Here is a 20,774-nt window from a genome sequence, read left to right as displayed (position 1 = left end):
CTTCTTAACTGGTTTATCTACTTATCCTGTTACCTTAAGATACCAGTGGACATGCACTCTCAAAGCTCTTCTGATCCTTCATGCTTCCCAGGGTCCTTTCATTCATCATGTATTCCCTTTCCTTGTATGTTCTGCTGGTGTGTATCACCTCACACTTATATGAATTGAATTCTGTTTGTCACTGATCACCCGATCTGCCTAGTTAGTCTACGTCCTTGTAATCTAAGGCTATCCTCACTATTTACCAACTCATTAATTTTCATGTCATTCACGAATTGATCAACGTTCTACATTCTTAGACAATAAGAATGTCTAACGCTGTTCCCTTTGGAAAAAGTGGGGTCTGGAGATCAGAGTCGAGAGTATGTTGCTGGAAAAGCAGGAGCAGGAGAATCGACATTTTGGGCCGGAGCCCTTCATCAGGAATGGGGCTGGGAGCCTTGGGGGTGGAGAGATAAAGTGGGAAGGGGGTGGGGCTGAGGAGAAAGGAGGTAAGAGTGCATTAGGTGGATGGAGGTGGGGGTAAAGGTGATAGGTCAGAGAGGAGGGTGGAGTGGATAGGTGGGAAGGAAGATTGACAGGTGGAACAGGTCATGAGGATGCTGCTCTTTAGAACCCCACTGGACACAGATTTCCAATCTTAAGAACATCCCTCAACCATTACCCTTTATTTCCTGCCACTCAGCCAATTAAGAATTAGCTAAATTTCCTTGGATCCCATGGTCTTACCTTTGCTATCAGACACACATGTGAAACTTATCAAAAGTCTTGCTGAAATACAAGTTGACTATGTTGAATTCATTACCATCTTCTACACACCTAGTCACCTCTTCAAGAAAATTCAATCAATGTGGTCAGACATGATGTCCCCTTAACAAAACAATACTGACTGTTCTTGATTAATCGCAACCTCTCCAAGTGCAGATTAACGTTGTCCCTCAGAATTGTTTCCAACAGTTTCCCCACTGCTGAGGTTAGACTGATAGGCCTGTGGTTTTCCGGTTTATCCCTCACTCCCTTCATGAATTACTGTACCACATTGTCTGTCATCCAGTCCTCTGGCACCTCGAATTGAAATTTATTGCGAGCATCCCTACTATTTCCTCCCTTGCCTGGGATACATTTTGTCTGGCCCAGGACATTAATCTATTTTTAAGCCTGTCAGTTCACTCAGAACCATCTCTCTCTGTCTATGCTAATTTCTTTATGTACATCACAGTCCTCCCTAATTTCTGTACCCACATCATCCCTCTCACGAGTGAACACCATCACAAATTATTCACTTCGAACCTTACCTATGTTCACTGGCTCCAGACGCAAATAACCACTGTGGCCTTTCATGTTTCCCTAGTTATGATTTCACTCTTAAAAGCCTTATAAAATAGCTTCGAATTTTCCTTTATTTTACCTGCCATGCTCCCTTTAGGCTCTCCTAATTTCCTTTACAGGTTTCCCTTTGGATATTCTGTACTCCTTTTGGGTTTCTGCTGTTTTGAGCCCTTGGTATTGCTCTAAGCCTCCCTTTTCTCTTTTTCAATCCTGTGTCTCCCTCGACATCCGGGGTTCACAGGATTTGATGATCCCACCCTTTATCTTTATTGGAACATGTTGGTTCTGTACTCTCCATATTTCCCTTTGAACACATCCCACTGCTCTGACACAGATTTACCTAAAGGTATCTGCTCCTAGTTCACTCTGGCCAAATCATATTTGATCTCAGAAATCAGAGAAATGTTAAAACACAGAAGGGGTAATTTGGCCCATCTTGTCCATAAGAACCCAAACTTACTTTGATGCCCTTTCTAATTCCACATTCCTGCATTCAACCCATTGCCCTGCAGTTTATTGCACTTAAATGCAGATTCAGGTACTTCTTGATAGAGTTTAGGGTCTCTGCCTCAACCACCAATTCAGACAACAAATTCCAGATACCCACCACGTCCAAGATACCCAGTTTGTCCCCTCTGCCATGTCATTTAATCGATGCCCTTTGGTTTTGCCAAGGGTAACAGGTTCCTCCTATCTCTACCACTCACAGTTTCATATACCCTTCAGCCCTCTCTGTTTCTAGGAAAACCTAAAGTAAATCTTCTCTGCACTCTCTCCACAGGAGTTACGTCCTTCCTGTAATGTGGTGACCAGAACTACACATAAATACTCCAGTTGTGGCCTCACTAGTGGCTTCTGCCATTTCATAATTATATCCCTATTTTTGTATTCTATGCCTCTGTCAATGAAGGCCAGCATTCTATATGCCTTCTTTACAACCTTATCTATTTGTCTTGCTACCTTCAGAGACCTGTGCACTTGCAAACCAAGAAACGTCACTTCACCTATTCCTCTCAGTATATTGTGTATTCTCTTTTACTGCTTGACCTCCCTAAATGCATTACCTCACACTTTTCAGAGCTGAACTCTATCTGCCATTTTCCTGCCCACTTGATCAATACATCTATTTCATTTTGGAGATTACAGCTATTCTCTACACTATTCACGACATGGCCAATTCTTGTGTTGTTCATAAATTTCCCAATTGTACACCCCACATTCAAGTCCAAATTGTTAATGTATAGAACAAACAGCAGGCACCCCCCAACACCACTGTGGGACAGCTTTCCATTTGCAAGGACAGCCATTGACCATTACCTTTTGTTTCCTATTACTAAGCCAACTTTGGATCCAATTCAACACATTACCCTGTATCCCATAGGCTTTTATACTTTTGACCAGTCTGCCACATGGGACTTTGTCAAATGCCTTACTAAAATCTATGTAAACAACATCAACTGCAATACCATCATCAATCCTTGAAACTTCTTCAAAGAATTCAATCAAATTTGAAAGACATGACCTTCCCTTAACAAAGATATGCTGACTATTCCTGACTAGTCCATGTCTTTCTAAGTGATAGTTTATCTGATCTTTCAAGATTGATTCTGACGATTTGCACATGGCAAAAGTAAGACTAATTGGCCTATTTCATTTGGACTCAGTACGTGAATTTGTTTCACCCTCAATGTCCCATACATTGTTTGAAGCTCAGTTGATTTTGGGACAGTCAAAGACTTATTTAAATTGATTCTTTAGGGCTATCACTGGCTGGCCAGCATTTATTGCCTGTCCTAGGGTGCCGTTGAGAAGGTTCCACCTTGATAAGATGGCAGTGAGTTGCCTTTTGGAACCCCTGCAGTTGAGGTGCTGTCGGTTGACCTACAATGCTGTTAGGGAGGGAAATCCAGGATTTTAACCTTTTCAGTGAAGGAACAGAGATATATTTCCATAATGAATGGCTTGGAGGGCAACTTGCAGGTGACGGTGTTCCCATGTATCTGCTGCCTTTGTCCTTCTAACGGAAGTAGTAGTTGGTTTGGAAGTTTCTGCCTGAGGATTGTTAATGATGTAATGCATCTTGTGGATAGTACACACTGCTGCCAATAAGCATTGGCAGTAGAGGGAGTGGATATGGTGCCCATTAAGTGGGCTGCTTTGTCCTAGATAGTGAGGTAAAAACAATGACTGCAGATGCTGGAAACCAGATTCTGGATTAGTGGTACTGGAAGAGCACAGCAGTTCAGGCAGCATCCAAGGAGCTTCGAAATCGATGTTTTGGGCAAAGGCCCTTCATCAGGAATAAAGGCAGTGAGCCTGATGCGTGGAGAGATAAGCTAGAGGAGGGTGGGGGTGGGGAGAAAGTAGCATAGAGTACAATGGGTGAGTGGGGGAGGGGATAAAGGTGATAGATTAGGGAGGAGAGGATGCAGTGATAGGTGGAAAAGGAGATAGGCAGGTAGGACAAGTCCGGACAAGTCATGGGGACAGTGTTGAACTGGAAGTTTAGAACTAGGGTGAGGTGGGGGAAGGGGAAATGAGGAAATTGTTGAAATCCACATTGATGCCCTGGGATTGAAGTATTCCGAGGCGGAAGATGAGGCGTTCTTCCTCCAGGCGTCTGGTGGTGAGGGAGCGGCGGTGAAGGAGGCCCAGGACATCCATGTCCTCGGCAGAGTGGGAGGGGGAGTTGAAATGTTGGGCCACGGGCAGTGTGGCTGATTGGTACGGGTGTCCCGGAGATGTTCCCTAAAGCGCTCTGCTAGGAGGCGCCCAGTCTCCCCAATGTAGAGGAGACCGCATCGGGAGCAACGGATACAATAAATAATATTAGTGGATGTGCAAGTAAAACTTTGATGGATGTGGAAGGTTCCTTTAGGGCCTTGGATAGAGGTGAGGGAGGAGGTGTGGGCGCAGGTTTTACAGTTCCTGCGGTGGCCGGGGAAAGTGCCAGGATGGGAGGGTGGGTTGTAGGGGGGCGTGGACCTGACCAGTTAGTCACGGAGGGAACGGTCTTTGCGGAAGGCGGAAAGGGGTGGGGAGGGAAATATATCCCTGGTGGTGGGGTCTGTTTGGAGGTGGCGGAAATGTCGGCGGATGATTTGGTTTATGCGAAGGTTGGTAGGGTGGAAGGTGAGCACCCCGGGGCGTTCTGTCCTTGTTACGGTTGGAGGGGTGGGGTCTGAGGGCGGAGGTGCGGGATGTAGACGAGATGCGTTGGAGGGCATCTTTAACCATGTGGGAAAGGAAATTGTGGTCTCTAAAGAAGGAGGCCATCTGGTGTGTTCTGGTGGAACTGGTCCTCCTGGGAGCAGATCCGGCTGAGGCGGAGGAATTGGGCATACGGGATGGCATTTTTGCAAGAGGTAGGGTGGGAAGAGGTATAATCCAGGTAGCTGTGGGAGTCGGTGGGTTTGTAAAAAATGTCAGTGTCAAGTCGGTCGTCATTAACGGATAAAAAATGTCAGTTGTCCTAGATAGTGTCAAGCCTCTTGAGTGTTGTTGGAGTTGCACCCAACCAAGCAAGTGAGGAGTTTCCTATCGAGCTTCTGACTTGTACCTTGTAGATTGTGCACAGTCTTTGGGGAGTCAGGAGGTGAGCTAGTTGTCACAGTATTCCTAACCCCTGACCTACTGTTGTAGCCACTGTCTTTATGTGGCTGGTCCAGTTGAGTTTCTGGTCAATGGTAGCCCCCAGAATGATGAGAGTAAGGGAATTCAGTGATGGCAACATCACTGAATGTGAATGGGTGATGTTAGATCATTTCTTACTGGAGATGGTCATTGCCTGGCATTTGTGTGGCACAAATGTTACTTGCCACTTGTCAGCCCAAACCTGGATCCGGACATGGACTACTTCAATATCTGAGGAGTCACGAATAGTGCTGAACATTGTGCAATCATCAGTGAATGTCCCCAGTTCTGACCTTATGATAGAAGGAAGGTCACTTATGAAGCAGCTGAAGATGGTTAGGCATAGGGCACCATCTTAAGAAACTCCTGCAAAGGTGTTCTGGAGCTGAGATGACCGATCTCCAACCAACCACAACTATCTTCCGATACGCCAGGCACAAATCCAATCAGCAGAGAACTTGTTTCTGATACTCATTGATTCCAGTTTTGCAAAGGCTCCTTGATGCCACGTTCGGTCAAATGCAGCCTTGATGTCAAGTGCTGTCACTCTCACCTCACCTCTGACATTCAGCTCTTTTGACAATGTTTGAACCAAGTCTTTAGTGAGGTCAGGAGCTGAGTGGCCCTGGTGTTACCCAACCTGGGTGTCACTGAGCAGGTTACTGTTGAGCAGGTGTCGCTTGTTTGCAATGTTGATAACACCTTCCATCACTGTATTGATGATTAAGAGTAGACTGATAGGTGGTAATTCCTGAAGAAGGGCTCATGCGCGAAACGTCAATTCTCCTGCTCCTTGGATGCTGCCTGACCTGCAGCGCTTTTCCAGCAACACATTTTCAGCTCTGATCTCCAGCATCTGCAGTCCTCGCTTTCTCCTGATAGGTGGTAATTGGCCTGGGTTGGATTTGTCCTGCTTTTTATGTACAGGATATACTTGGGCAATTTTCCATGTTGTCATGTAGATGCCAGTATTGTAATTCTACTGGCTAGGGGAGTGGCAAGTTCTGGAGCACAAATCTTCAATACTCTTGTAGGAGTGTTGTCAGGGCCCATAGCCTTTGAAGTAACCACTGCCGGTTAAGCCCAGTGCTGGAAAAAGCACAGCAGGTCAGGCAGCATCTGAGGAGCAAGAGAGTCAACGTTTTGGACATAACCCTTCTTTAGGACCATTCCTCAGATGCTGCCAGACCTCCTGTGCTTTTTACAGCGCCATGCTTTACCAACTCTGACTCTTCAGCATCTGCAGTCCTCATTTTCTCCCAGTAATCACTGTCAGCAACTGTTTCTTGAAATCATGTAGAGTGAATCGAATTGGCTGAAGACTGGTACCTGTAATGCTGGGGACCAGTAGAGGAGTCTGAGATGGATCATCCACTTGGCCTTTTGAGTTATAGAGTCATAGAATCATACAGCATGGAAACAGATCCTTTGAGGAGAAAGTGAGGTCTGCAGATGCTGGAGATCAGAGCTGGAAATGTGTTGCTGGAAAAGCGCAGCAGGTCAGGCAGCATCCAGGGAACAGGAGAATCGACGTTTCGGGCATAAGCCCTTCTTCAGGAATGGGGAAAGTTTGTCCAGCAGGCTAAGATAAAAGGTAGGGAGGAGGGACTTGACGGAGGAGCGTCGGAAATGTGATAGGTGGAAAGAGGTCAAGGTGAGGGTGATAAGTCAGACTGGGGTGGGGGCGGAGAGGTCGGAAAGAAGATCTCAGGTTAGGAAGGCGGTGCTGAATTTGATGGATTTGACTGAGACAGGGTGGGGGGAGGGGAAATGAGGAAACTGGTGAAATCCGAGTTCATCCCTTGTGGTTGGAGGGTTCCTAGCCGGAAGATGAGGCGTTCTTCCTCCAACCGTCGTTTTGTTGTGGTCTGACGATGGAGGAGTCCAAAGACCTGCATATCCTTGGTGGAGTGGGAGGGGGAATTGAAATGTTGAGCTACAGAGTGGTTGGGTTGGTTGGTCCGGGTGTCCCAGAAGTGTTCTCTGAAACGCTCCGCAAGTAGCCGGCCTGTCTCCCCAATATAGAGGAGGCCACATCGGGTGCAGAGGATGCAATAGATGATATGTGTGGAGGTGCAGGTGAATCTGTGGCGGATATGGAAGTTTCCTTTGGGGCCTTGGAGGGAGGTGAGGGGGGAGGTGTGGGCGCAAGTCTTGCACCTCCTGCGGTTGCAGGGGAAGGTGCCGGGAGTGGAGGTTGAGTTGGTGGGGGGGTGTGGATCTGACGAGGGAGTCACGGAGGGAGTGGTCTTTACGGAATGCTGATAGGGGAGGGGAGGGAAATATATCCTTGGTGGTGGGGTCCGTTTGGAGGTAGCGGAAATGACGGCGGATGATGCGCTGTACATGGAGATTGGTGGGGTGGTAGGTGAGGACCAGTGGGGTTCTGTCCTGGTGGCGGTTGGAGGGGCGGGGTTCAAGGGCGGAGGAGCGGGAAGTGGAAGAGATGCGGTGGAGGGCATCGTCGACCACGTCGGGGGAGAAATTGCGGTCCTTGGAGGTAGCGGAAATGACGGCGGATGATGCACTGTACATGGACCGCAATTTCCCCCCCGACGTGGTCGACAATGCCCTCCACCGCATCTCTTCCACTTCCCGCTCCTCCGCCCTTGAACCCCGCCCCTCCAACCGCCACCAGGACAGAACCCCACTGGTCCTCACCTACCACCCCACCAATCTCCATGTACAGCGCATCATCTGCCGTCATTTCCGCTACCTCCAAACGGACCCCACCACCAAGGATATATTTCCCTCCCCTCCCCTATCAGCATTCCGTAAAGACCACTCCCTCTGTGACTCCCTCGTCAGATCCACACCCCCCACCAACCCAACCTCCACTCCCGGCACCTTCCCCTGCAACCGCAGGAGGTGCAAGACTTGCGCCCACACCTCCCCCCTCACCTCCCTCCAAGGCCCCAAAGGAAACTTCCATATCCGCCACAGATTCACCTGCACCTCCACACATATCATCTATTGCATCCTCTGCACCCGATGTGGCCTCCTCTATATTGGGGAGACAGGCCGGCTACTTGCGGAGCGTTTCAGAGAACACCTCTGGGACACCCGGACCAACCAACCCAACCACCCTGTAGCTCAACATTTCAATTCCCCCTCCCGCTCCACCAAGGATATGCAGGTCTTTGGACTCCTCCATCGTCAGACCACAACAAAACGACGGTTGGAGGAAGAACGCCTCATCTTCCGGCTAGGAACCCTCCAACCACAAGGGATGAACTCGGATTTCACCAGTTTCCTCATTTCCCCTCCCCCCACCCTGTCTCAGTCAAATCCATCAAATTCAGCACCGCCTTCCTAACCTGAGATCTTCTTTCCGACCTCTCCGCCCCCACCCCAGTCTGACCTATCACCCTCACCTTGACCTCTTTCCACCTATCACATTTCCGACGCTCCTCCCCCAAGTCCCTCCTCCCTACCTTTTATCTTAGCCTGCTGGACAAACTTTCCCCATTCCTGAAGAAGGGCTTATGCCCGAAACGTCGATTCTCCTGTTCCCTGGATGCTGCCTGACCTGCTGCGCTTTTCCAGCAACACATTTCCAAACAGATCCTTTGGTCCAGCTTGTCCATGTTGACAAGGTTTCCCAACGAAACTAGTCCCATCTCCTGTGTTTGGCCCATCTCCTCTAAACCTTCCTATTCATGTACCTATCTAAATGTCTTTTAAAGTTGTAGCTATACCTACATTCTCCAATTTCTTTGGCAGTTAATTCCATACATGAATCACCCTCTCTGAAAAAGTTGGTCCCTTTTAAATCTTTCCCCCTCACCTTAAAACTATGCCCTCTAGTTTTGAACTCCTCTACCCTAGGGAAAAGACCTTTGCTATTTACTTTATCTATGCCTTTCATGATTTTATAAATCTCTATAAGGAACTCATATGTCTTACTCCTAAGCAGTTTTCCGAGAGTCAGGCCAGCTTTTTACTGAATTGTGGTTGACAGCCCTCAAAGATAATATGAACCTTGGTCTGCTTGAGAGAGTCTTTTGAAAGGTGAATTCAAAAGGTCCTCTTCATGTCTTCTATGCCTGGCTATTTCTCGTCACGCACTACCCATATCATTCATACCACACTATCCCTCCTCATCCACCCATGACTTCACAAGCTCCTTGTGTCATGACCATTGACCAATTATATATTGTATTGAACCTAAGTACTCAATAGTGGCAAAACCATGTGTAAAAAAGGCTTTATAAGAAGTTATTCTTGCATTATTTTCCACTATCTTGGAAAAGTATTTTTATGACAGAGCAATAGAAGTGTCAATGATTCAGACTTTTTAAAATATCAATAGTAAAGTCTAAAGCCTTGAAACCATTAAAACCTGCGTAAACATTGTGCAATTGACAGCAGAGATCAGAGCTGCCACTCAAGCAAACTTAGAATCATTGAATCTCTACAATGTGGAAAGAGGCCATTCAGCACATTGAGTCGGCACTGACACTCTGAAGAGCATCCCATCCAGACCTAGCCCCCAACCCTTTCCCCACATTTCCCATGGCTAACCCACCTAGTCTGCACACCCTTAGTCACTACAGATAATTTGGCAAAAGTGAGAACTGCAGATGCTGGAAATCAGAGTCTAGATTAGAGTGGTGCTGGAAAGGCACAGCAGGTCAGGCAGCATCCGAGAAGCAGGAAAATCGTCGTTTCAGGCAAAAGCCCTTCCTGATGAAGGGCTTTTGCTCAAAAGGTCAACTTTCCTGCTCCTCGGATGCTGCCTGACCCGCTGTGCTTTTCCAGCACCACTCTAATCTAGACTACAGATAATTTCACCATGGCTAATCCACCTAACCTGCACATCTTTGGACTGTGGGAGTGAAAACAGAAATTAACGAAAGAAGAAAAAACTAAAAAAGGAATAATTGTAGAACACAACATTGTGTTAAGCCATTCCCGGAAACAGTCATCTCGTGCTCACGCGCAGAACACAACGGCATGGTACACCGTTCCCAGAAACAACAATTTCTTTGGAGGGCCTTTTTTGTACACGTTATCCAGACTATTAAAAACTGCTGTACCTGTTTTCTGGGAGAGACGGTGTGGTCAAGTCCTTCAGGTAGGGTCAGAATCACGCTGCCCCTCCCAAAAGCTTTTGATTTAATAAATTTAATTGACTTCTAAATTTAATTGACTTGCTTCTAAATTTGAGTTTTATTAACTTTACTACAACAAGTAGGAAACTGGAGCACCTGGAGAAACCCAAGCTGACATGGGAAAAATGAGTAAACTCCACATATAATCACCGGAGGCTGGAATCAAACCTGGGTCCCTGGCAATGTCAGGCAGCAGTGCTAACCACTGAGCCACTGTGTCGCCCATGGCAGCACTTTTTCAAGTTTTCCAAGGGGCTCAGATTTCCAACTAAGTAATAGATTTCTGGTCTGCCAGCCAAGCCTCATGGATCCTTTGGCAAAATTAAGCAATGGATCCGGCTAGTGGTGCAGTTAGTAGAAATGCCATTGACGTTTGAACTTGTTCTCTTCAACAACTTATATCAAGACTGCTAAATGACCGGTAGTGCATCATATTTTTGGACCTGCATTCCTGGTCTTTTCCTCTGTAGCTAGTTCCTTCAATTGCCTCCAAACATATGACTACTGTACAGGGCTTCCTGACTTCTGCATATATGATGGCCCCTTTCTCTTCACGACTTGCAACAAGAATCCTGTGCATTATCAGAAATACTTGGTGCATGTTCTCATACCATATTCAGCCATTCCTCAAGGTATCACAGCTTAGGAAAAAATTTCGAATGACTTTGACAACTTCTTGCAGATATAATGAACCTCCCCTTTAGGAGCAGCATATTGGTTTTAAGTAGCACCAACCACTCATGATATTGGACTCTCTGCTAATGTATACAGTCAATCAACAGTGCAGATGCTGCTGTTTCTATGCAGCGATCATTTAAAACATTATCCAGCACAAATGTAATACACAATACAATGAACAAATATGAGTCAATTGAATATTGTGATTACCATAACAGTTGTCAGGAACTAACTAATTCAATGTCCCCATTTGTTGTGAAAGAATTCCACTTTAAAATATTCAATTTTTTTTTGTCCCTTGAATAAACACTGAAGGTGTACTATATCTGACTTGAAGTACATTAAGGTTACATTTACACTACATTAGAGTGTCAACACAAAACAGCTTTGCTTTGACCACTGCATAAAAGTAACAGGCACGGTCCAAGTAGACTGAGATTGCCTTAACAGTTTACTTGGATCTGATCTTGCGTGAATCCTATTTGCCAATACACTACCTTTACAGGCCCCATACTACCATGAGTTGGAATCATGTCATTGTTCCTTCATGGTTACTAAGTCCAAAACTTGAATGCGTCTCTAATGGCACTGTAGAACTCTGTACAGCCAAAGGACTGCCATGGTTCAAGATGGCAGTTCACTGCCACCTTCTCAAGGACAATTAAGGATGGGTCATACATGCTGGTACAACCAGAAAAGTCCACATTCTCTGAATAAATAATAAAATAAGCTTACTTGTTTTTGTTGGAAGCTTACCAAACACCATTGTATGTTGCCTACCATTATTACTTATCATCATCTGAATTTCTTCATTTTATTTCCCCAGAGGATTGTCTCATGGAAAGATTTGTGACATAGCATATTACGCAGTAAAAAGCAGAAATTTGTGACTGATTTAAAAGAAAGGTGGAGCTCACTTACTGCTGTTTCAATCCCTGCTTTATCTAGAAATTTGAGATCTTCATAAAATTTATTCACTTCTTTTTCATTTTTCAGTTTCATGTTCTCGCAGAAAGCTGACATATCAGCCTGCAACTGAGCTTCAGTCTTTACTGAGTTCAGTCACATACTGCATCTGGCTGAAGATTGCTGCGAAAGGTTTAGCCTCATCCTTTGCAGTGATGTGCTGGGCTCTTCCATCATTGAGGATGGGGATATTTGTGCAGTCTCCTCCTCCAGTGAACTGTTTATATTGTTCACCACCGTTCATGACTGGATGTGACCGCAGGACTTAGATTTGATCCACTGATTATGGGCTTGCTTAGCTTTACCTATCACTTGGCTCTTATGCTGTTTGGCATGCAAGCAGTACTTTTTGGTAGCTTCACCAGGTTGACATCTAATTTTTAGGTATGTCTGGTGCTGCTCCTGGCATGCCCTCCTGCATTCTCCATTGAACAAGAACATGGTTGTAATGGTCAAGTAAGGGATATGCTGGGCCATGAGGTTACAGATTCGGTGGAGAACAATTCTGCTGCTGTTGATGGCCCACAGTACCTCATGGATATCTTAAGTTGCTAGATCTGTTCGTAGTCCGTTCCATTTAGCATGATGATAGTGCCACACAACACAATGGAAGTTATTCTCAAAGTGAAAGCTGACATATCAGCCTGCAACTGAGCTTCAGTCTTTACTGAGTTCAGTCACATACTGCATCTGGCTGAAGATTGCTGCGAAAGGACTGTGTATCTATATCAGGCAGGTTAGTCATGAAGGTTAGGTCGCATGGGATCCAGACACAGCTACCTATCTGGATTCAAATTTAGCTTGATGGTAGGAAGCAGAGGGTAATGATTGAAGGTTGTTTCTCAGACTGGAGGACTGTGACTAGTGGTGTGCCACAGGGATTGATGCTGGGTCCTTTGTTATTTACATAACTGATCTGGATGTAAATGTACAAGACATGAATAGTAAGTTTACAGATGATACAAAATTAGGAGGTATTGTTGACAATCAAAAATTGCCGAGGAATCTTGATCAGATGGGGAAGAGGATTGGCAAATGCAATTCAATACAGATAAGTGTGAAGTGTTGCACCTTGGAAAGTCAAACCAAGGTAGGACTTATACAGTAAATGGTAAAATCCTGAGGAATGTTGTGGAACAGAGGACATAAAAGTACAAGTATATAGTTCTTTGAAAGCGACATCATGGGTAGACGGTGGTGAAGAAGGCATTCAGCATACTGGCCTTCATCGGTCGAGACACTGAGTATAGGAGTTGCTATGTTATGTTGCAATGTATAAGTTTTTGGTGAGCCTACACTTGGGAGCCTACACTTGGGAGTATTCTGTACATTTTTGGTCACCCTGTTATAGGAAAGACATAGTTAAACTGGAAAGAGTGCAAAGAAGTTTGATGGGGATGTTGCCAGGACTAGTAGGCTGGAGTTATAGGGATAGATTGGCGAGTATAGGACTTTATTACATGGAACGTAGGAGAATGAGGGGTGACCTTATTGAGGTATATAAAATAATGAGGGGCACAGATAAGATGAATGCATATAGCCTTCTTCCCAGCTATGGGGAATTGAAAACCAGAGGGCATAGGTTTAAGGAGACAGGGGAAAGATTTAAGAAGAACCTGAGGGGCAACTTCTTCATGCAGAGAGTGCAGTGTATATGGAATGGGCTGCCAGAGAAAGTGGTTGAGGCAGGTACAATAGCAACATTTTAAAAATGTTTGGATAGATACATGGACGGGGAAGGTATAGAGGGATATGGACCAAATATGGGCAATTGGAACTAGCTGAGTGGGCACCATGGTCAGCATGGACTCGTTTGGGCTGAAAAGCCTGTTGGAGTCGATAAAGTGTGGAGCTGGAAAACTGCACAGCAGGTCAAGCAGTATCAGCAGAGCAGGGGAGTTGACATTTCAGGTCGAAACCTTTCATCAGCTCCACACTTTAACGATTCTGACTTCTCAACATCTGCAACTATCTCCGAAGGGTCTGTTTCCATGCTGTATTACTCCATGACTCTATGATTGGTAAGGATGGGGTCAAGTTTGTTCATCCACCTTGTTGATTCCCTCACCACCTGCTTCAGAGCCAGTCTGGGGGAACGACTTAACAGGGGTAAGCAATAGGGTACAGATTTCTGGCACTGAGCCTGTCCCTGTTATTGTGGTTCTGTTCGCCGAGCTGGAAATTTTTGTTGGAAACGATTCGTCCCCTGTCTAGGTGACATCCTGTCTAGGTGACTGGCAATACTATAATTCACTATAGTGCCACTATAAATGCTGGAGGAAACACCACAGAAGCGCTTCACAGGAGGCTCCCAAGCACTGAGGATGTCACCTAGACAGGGGACGAAACATTTGCAACAAAAATTTCCAGCTCGGCGAACAGAACCACAACAACGAGCACCCGAGCTACAAATCTTCTCCCAAACTCTGTCCCTGTTACTTAGGAGGGAAGGGGAACAGAGCATTAGTCATTGGGGACCCCATAGTTAGGGGGACAAATAGGAGGTTTTGTGGGTAGGAGAGAGACTCACGGTTGGTGTGTTGCCTCCCAGGTGCAAGTGTTCATGATGTCTCTGATCATGATTTCAGGATCCTTGAAGGGGGGGTGGAGCAGTCCCAAGTCATGGTCCACAGAGGCACAAACGACATAGGTATGAAGAAAGATGGGGATTTAAGGCAGAAATTAAGGGAACTAGGGTGGAAGCTTAGAGCTAGAACAAACAGTTGTTTGTTGCCCGTGCCACGTGCAAGCAAGGCAAGGAATAGGGAGAGGAGTTGAACACGTGGCTACAGGGATGGTGCAGTGGGAGGGTTTTGGAATGCTCGATAATTGGAGCTTTCTCTGGGCTAGGTGGGACATCTACAAACAGGACAGTTTTCACCTGAACCAGAGGGGTACCAATATCCTGGGTGGGAAATTTGCTAATGCTCCTCGGGTGGGTTTAAACTAATTCAGCAGGGGGATGGGAACCTAAATTGTAGTTTGAGTATACAGGAAGTTGAGAATAGTGAGGTTACAAATAAGGTTTCAAGGTTGCAAGAAGGCACTGGCAAGCAAGAAGTTGGTTTGAAGTGTATCTACTTCAAAGCTAGGAGCATCCGGAATAAGGTGGGTGAACTTGCAGCATGGGTTGTACCTGGGATTTCGATGTTGTGGAGGAAGTGAGGACTGCAGATGCTGGAGATCAGAGCTGAAAATGTGCTGCTGGAAAAGTACATCAGGTCAGGCAGCATCCAAGAAACAGGAGAATCGACGTTTCGGGCATGAGCCCTTCTTCAGGAATGCCCATTCTCCCATTCCTTGCATGCTGCCTGAACAGCTGTGCTTTTCCAGCAACACATTTTCATTTCAATATTGTTGCCATTTCAGAGACATGGGTGGAGCAGGGATAGGAATGGTTATTGCAGATTCCAGAACTTAGATGTTTCAATAAGAACAGAGAAAATGGTAAAAGAGTGGGGGGTGGGGATGTGGCATTGTTAGTCAAAGACAGTATTATAGTTACAGAAAGGACTTTTGAGGACTCGTCTACTGAGGTATTCTGGGCTGAGATCAGAAACAGGAAAGGAGAGGTCACCCTGTTGGGAGTTTTCTATAGGCCTCCGAATAGTTCTAGGGATGTAGAGAATAGGATAGCAAAGATGATCCTCAATAGGTGCAATAGTGACAGGGTAGTTGTTATGGGGGACTTTAACTTGTCAAATATTGACTGGCAATACTATAATTCAAGTATTTTAGATGGGTCAGTTTTTGTCCAATGTGTGCAGGAGGGTTTCCTGGCACAATTTGTAGACAGGCCAACAAGGGGCGAGGCCACATTAGATTTGGTACTGGGTAATAAACCCGGTCAGGTGTTAGGTTTGGAGGTAGGTGAGTACTTTGTTGAAAGTGACCACAATTCGGTTATGTTTACTTTAGTAATGAAAAGGGATAGGTATATACTGCAGAGCAAGAGTTACAGCTGGGGGAAAGGCAATTACTATGCGATTAGGCAAGATTTAGGATGCATAGGATGGAGAAGGAAACTGCAGGGGATGGGCACAATTGAAATGTGGAACGCACAATTGAAATGTGGAGGGATACGGTGTGTTAGCTTTTATTGGTAGAGGGATTGAGTTTCAAAACCATGAGGTCATGCTGCAGCTGTACAAAACTCTGATCTGGCCACTTGGAGTATTGCATACAGTTCTGGACAACACATTATAGGATGCTTGATAAATATGTACCTTTCAGGCAGGCAGGAAGTTACCGAGCCTGGGAGCCATGGTTTACTGAGGAAGTTGAATCGCTTTTCAAAAGGAGGAGAAGAATGTTTATGTTAGGATGAGATGTGATAGCTCAGTTAAGGTGCTTGAGAGTTACAGGTTAGCCAGGAAAGACCTAAGGGGACATGAGAAGTCGTTGGCGGATAGGATCAAGTAAAGCCCTAACACTTTCTATAGGTATATCAGGAAAAAAAGAATGACGGGAGTAAGATTAGGGCCAAAGATAGTACTGGGAAGTTGTGTGTGGACTCAGTGGAGATAGGGGAAGCGCTAAATGAATACATTTCGTCAGTATTCACAATAGAAAAAGACAATGTTGTTGAGGAGAATACAGAGATACAGGCTACTAGATTGAGGTTCACATGGAGAAGCGTTAGCAATTCTGAAAGTGTGTAAGTAGATAGGTCCCCTGAGCCGGATGGGATTTATTCAAGGATTCATTGGGAAGCCAGGGAGGAGATTGCTGAGCCTTTGGCTTTGATCTTTATGTCATCTTTGTCTACAGGAATAGTGCCAGAAGACCGGAGGATAGCAAATGTTGTCCCCTTATTCAAAAAGGGGAGTAGAGACAACCCTGGTAATGATAGACCAGTGAGCCTTACTTCAGTTGTGGGTAAAGTGTTGAAAAGGGTTATAAGAGACAGGATTTACAATCAGCTAGAATGGAATAAATTGATTAGGGATAGTCAACATTGTTTTATGAAGGGTAGGTCATGCCTCACAAACCTTATTGAGTTCTTTGAGAAGGTGACCAAACAGGTGGATGAGGGTAAAACAGTTGATGTGGTGTATATGGATTTTAGAAAGGCATTTGATAAGGTTCCCCATGGTAGGCTATTGTACAAAATATGGAGGCATGGGATTGAGGGTGATTTAGCGGTTTGAATAAGAAATTGGCTAGCTGAAAGAAGACAGATGGTGGTGGGTGATGGGAATTGTTCATCCTGGAGCCAGTTAGTAGTGGTGTACCACAAGGATCTGTTTTGGGGCCAGTGATGTTTATCATTTTATAAATGACCGAGATGAGGGTGTAGAAGAATAGGTTAGTGAATTTGTGGATGACACTAAGGTCAGTGGAGTTGTGGATTGTGACAAAGGATCTTGGAGATTATGGAGGGAGATAGATGAGCTGCAGAGCTGGGCTGAGAGGTGAAAAATGGAGCTTAATGCAGAAAATTGTGAGGTGATTCACTTTGGAAGGAGCAACAGGAATAGAGTACTGGACTAATGGTAAGATTCTTGGTAGTGTAGATGAACAGAGAGAGATCTCGGTGTCCATGTACATAGACCCCTGAAAGTTGCTACCCAGGTTGATAGGATTGTTAGGGAGGGATACGGTGTGTTAGCTTTTATTGGTAGAGGGATTGAGTTTCAAAACCATGAGGTCATGCTGCAGCTGTACAAAACTCTGATCTGGCCACTTGGAGTATTGCATACAGTTCTGGACAACACATTATAGGAACGATGTGGAAGCTTTGGAAAGGGTTCAGAGGAGATTTACTAGGATATTGCCTGGTATGGAAGTGAGGTCTTGCGAGGAAAGGCTGAGGGACTTGAGGTTATTTTCGTTAGAGAGAAGGTTGAGAGCTGACCTATTTGAGACATATTAAGATAATCAGAAGGTTAGACAGGGTGGACAGTGAGAACCTTTTTCCTCGGATGGCAATGGCTCGCATAAGTGATAGATATAGGACAGATATCAGAGCTAGTTTCTTTACTCAGAGAGTAGTAGGGGCATGGAATGCACTGCCTGCAATAGTAGTAAACTCGCCAACTTTAACAGCATTTAAATGGTCATTGGATAGGCACATGGACAAGAATGGAATAATGTAGGTTAGATGGACTTCAGATTGGTTTCACAGGTCGGCGCAACATCGAGGACTGAAGGGCCTGTACTGTGCTGTAATGTTCTATATTCTATGAGCCTGCTCCACCATTCAATAAGATCATGAATAATCATCCCCTGATAATATCTCAACCATTTGGTAATGAAGAATCTATCTACCACTGCCTTAAAATTTCAAGGTTTTGCTTTTGAGGAAAGGAATTCCAAAGACTCACAAAACTGTGAGAAAAAAATGTTTCAAGGCCAGGAAAAATACACATGTTGCTCAGGAACCAGTAACAAGCAAAGCCCTATAAGTGCAATGTTGCATAAAAAAAGTGAAGGAAAACAGTAGGGATCAAATTAAAATAGAGTTGAAGGGGGAAATAAAGCACTCCACCCCCACCCCACAGTGCCCACTTCTCCCTGAAAGCATCGAGAGTGCTGTGGGATAGCCCTTGTTCCCTCTCCGAGGACCCCCAGGCTCAAACACAGTGGAAATGGGGTAGACAATTGGCCAAAATGACCCCCACAATGGCCCAATGTCTGGACCTGTTTATAGCCAGTCTGGCCAGGCCCAGGAACAGATCCATGAGGAAATCCTCTGACCTGCTCGCTCCCCTCTGCACCAGGTGCCCAAAGATGCACTTGGGATTGAAGTGCAACCAAAAACAGAGCAAAAGGTTCTTATGTAGCTAAAAAGGAATACAAAGGCCCACAAGCAATATACACATGGTAGATGTCTCCACAGCATTGCAAAACAAACAGTTGGGCTGGGAAGGTTTTTTTGTTTAGAAAGGCATCAAATACCAACATTAAGATGGGGTTTCCCACTCTTCCAGTCGCAGGATAGAAACTGGATACTGAGAATTCCCAACATTGAAGTCAGCGCAGTTAAATGGTGACTCCAACTTGACAATTGCTCTTCTGGACCTTTAAGTTAGACATTCAGCACCAACGTCTCAGGATGCACCCCATGGGTGGTGATCATGCACACTCCATATCCATCGACAGCATCTGACATTTGTCATCATCACTGCACACTCATGGTATATCTCTGATCCATTTGTTGTATGGACCTGCATTTCAATGCTGCACTTTGATTGCACTGGCACCTCTCATTCCAATTCTGCTGCAAGGATATGTAATGCACAGCTCATGGTTTGGACGAAGAAAATCCTCAGAGATCCTTACTTACTCTTTTAGCACACATTCACTTTGCATCTACTTTGATGCTCATAGTGTCCCTGCTTTGCCTTGTCATACCTTTTTTATGCTTTGCCTTCTCAGCCAGAGCTTAAAGGCTCACCTGGCTTTTCACCACAGACACAAAGGCAAATAGCTTGTCACAGTTGTCAGCAATCATCAGTCGAAGGATGGACATATTCCTGTATGGCACAATGCTACAGCAATGTTACACTTGTGCCAAGACCATGGTACAGAGTCTAAGTAGAGTAATCCTCAATCCAGTCAAAGGCGACAGCCTACAGAAAGGGGATCCTAGCACAGTAAGTCAAGAGCAGCCTGTGATAATAATCCAGAGGCTCGGGATGACCACTTGGGATGCTGTTCATTTAATATCTTGGACGATAAAATACAGTTTAGTGGTAAAGGTGGCTAGGCTCTAAACCTCCAATATTGTTCACAGACATTCACTCACACAACTAATACAGAAGTGAACATACATTTATAAATGTTATAAAGCATTTACATTGATGTGTCAACCATGCTTCCATGTGCCCTAAGAAGGTCTACATTTTTTCCCTCTCAGTATATTTCAGTGTAGAAAAACCAAAGAATATTGGATGTTAGAAATAAGAAAGAAAAACAGAAATTGCTTTTTATTTGGTAGCATCTGCAGAAGGGTCCAGTAATCCTTCTTCAGAATTGACTGTAGTGAGGCAAAGGTTGTTATCTATGCTGAAGATGGGGTGGGGGAGAAGGAGGAGTAAACGATAAGTGGAGATAGAGCTGAGGGAGAGAGAACAGCTATTGGGCAAAGGAACAGGTAAAGGTTAGCCTGGGAGAATCAGTGCAGTCCTGGGTTGCCCAGTGGGGCGGAGGTAGCATGCCATATAGTTCAGCCTATTAGCCTTGGAGTTTTTGTCAGGCAAACCAGGAGTGTTTGTGACTAACTCATGTTGACAGTGTCCTGCCCAGGGGCTGGTGCAGTCTTGACCTTGACCTCCCATATGCCTGAAAGTGACAGGAAGTTAGAGGTCGAAGACCTGACCAATTCTGTAATGTGCTGAAAATGTGTTGTTGGAAAAGCGCAGCAGGTCAGGCAGCATCCAAGGAACAGGAGAAAGGCATAAGCCCTTCTTCAGGAATCTGAGTGTTTCTTCCTTAGCTATTCTCAATGTTGAATGTTGGCACCTGTCCTGGTTCGTTTAACCCTCTTATGCCCGAAACGTCGATTCTCCTGTTCCTTGGATGCTGCCCGACCTGCTGCGCTTTTCCAGCAACACATTTTCAGCTCTGATCTCCAGCATCTGCAGTCCTCACTTTCTCCTCAATTCTGTAATGTCCTGAGGCGACTTTTGGGGGTCCTCCATGTGGCACTGCCCTGACTCCTTGTGAGAATCATCTGTGGTGAGGTCAAGGTCCCTCATCCCTTCACCTGAGCACCAGTGGGTTGATCATTTGCTCACTGGACTGCAGTTCTGTGCACAGCTGTCAACTTGTCCATGGCGACAGTCAGATATTCGCATGCCTTTGGCATCAGTGTCCCATTGATATTGCTGCAGTTTCCCAGTGCCTCTGACAAGCTGCTCATGTCTGCCTGTATATGTCAATGAATTCATTAATGGCTAACATTATGGCATCTTCTCCTCCTGGTGACTGAGTAGGTGCCAGGTCTCTGGCAGGCCTCTAAGTGTTTCTTCCTTAGCTATTCTCAATGTTGAATGTTGGCACCTGTCCTGGTTCGTTTAACCCTCTTATGAGATGTTTTCTCTTGGATTG

General features: G+C 45.4%; 1 protein-coding gene across 7 annotated transcripts in view; it reads right to left on the bottom strand.

The window, feature by feature from the left end:
* The window catches only part of LOC122561890 (uncharacterized), a 258,498-nt gene that overhangs the window by 123,138 nt on the left and 114,586 nt on the right, over window positions 1-20,774 (bottom strand). The window lies entirely within an intron of this gene.

The sequence above is a fragment of the Chiloscyllium plagiosum genome, unplaced genomic scaffold, assembly GCF_037043375.1.
Source record: "Chiloscyllium plagiosum isolate Xiang-an unplaced genomic scaffold, Cpla_swu_hap1 HiC_scaffold_31, whole genome shotgun sequence".
In the NCBI taxonomy this organism is placed as follows: domain Eukaryota; kingdom Metazoa; phylum Chordata; class Chondrichthyes; order Orectolobiformes; family Hemiscylliidae; genus Chiloscyllium; species Chiloscyllium plagiosum.
Note: the sequence above shows the minus strand (reverse complement) of the source record. Positions and strands in the feature narration are given on the sequence as shown.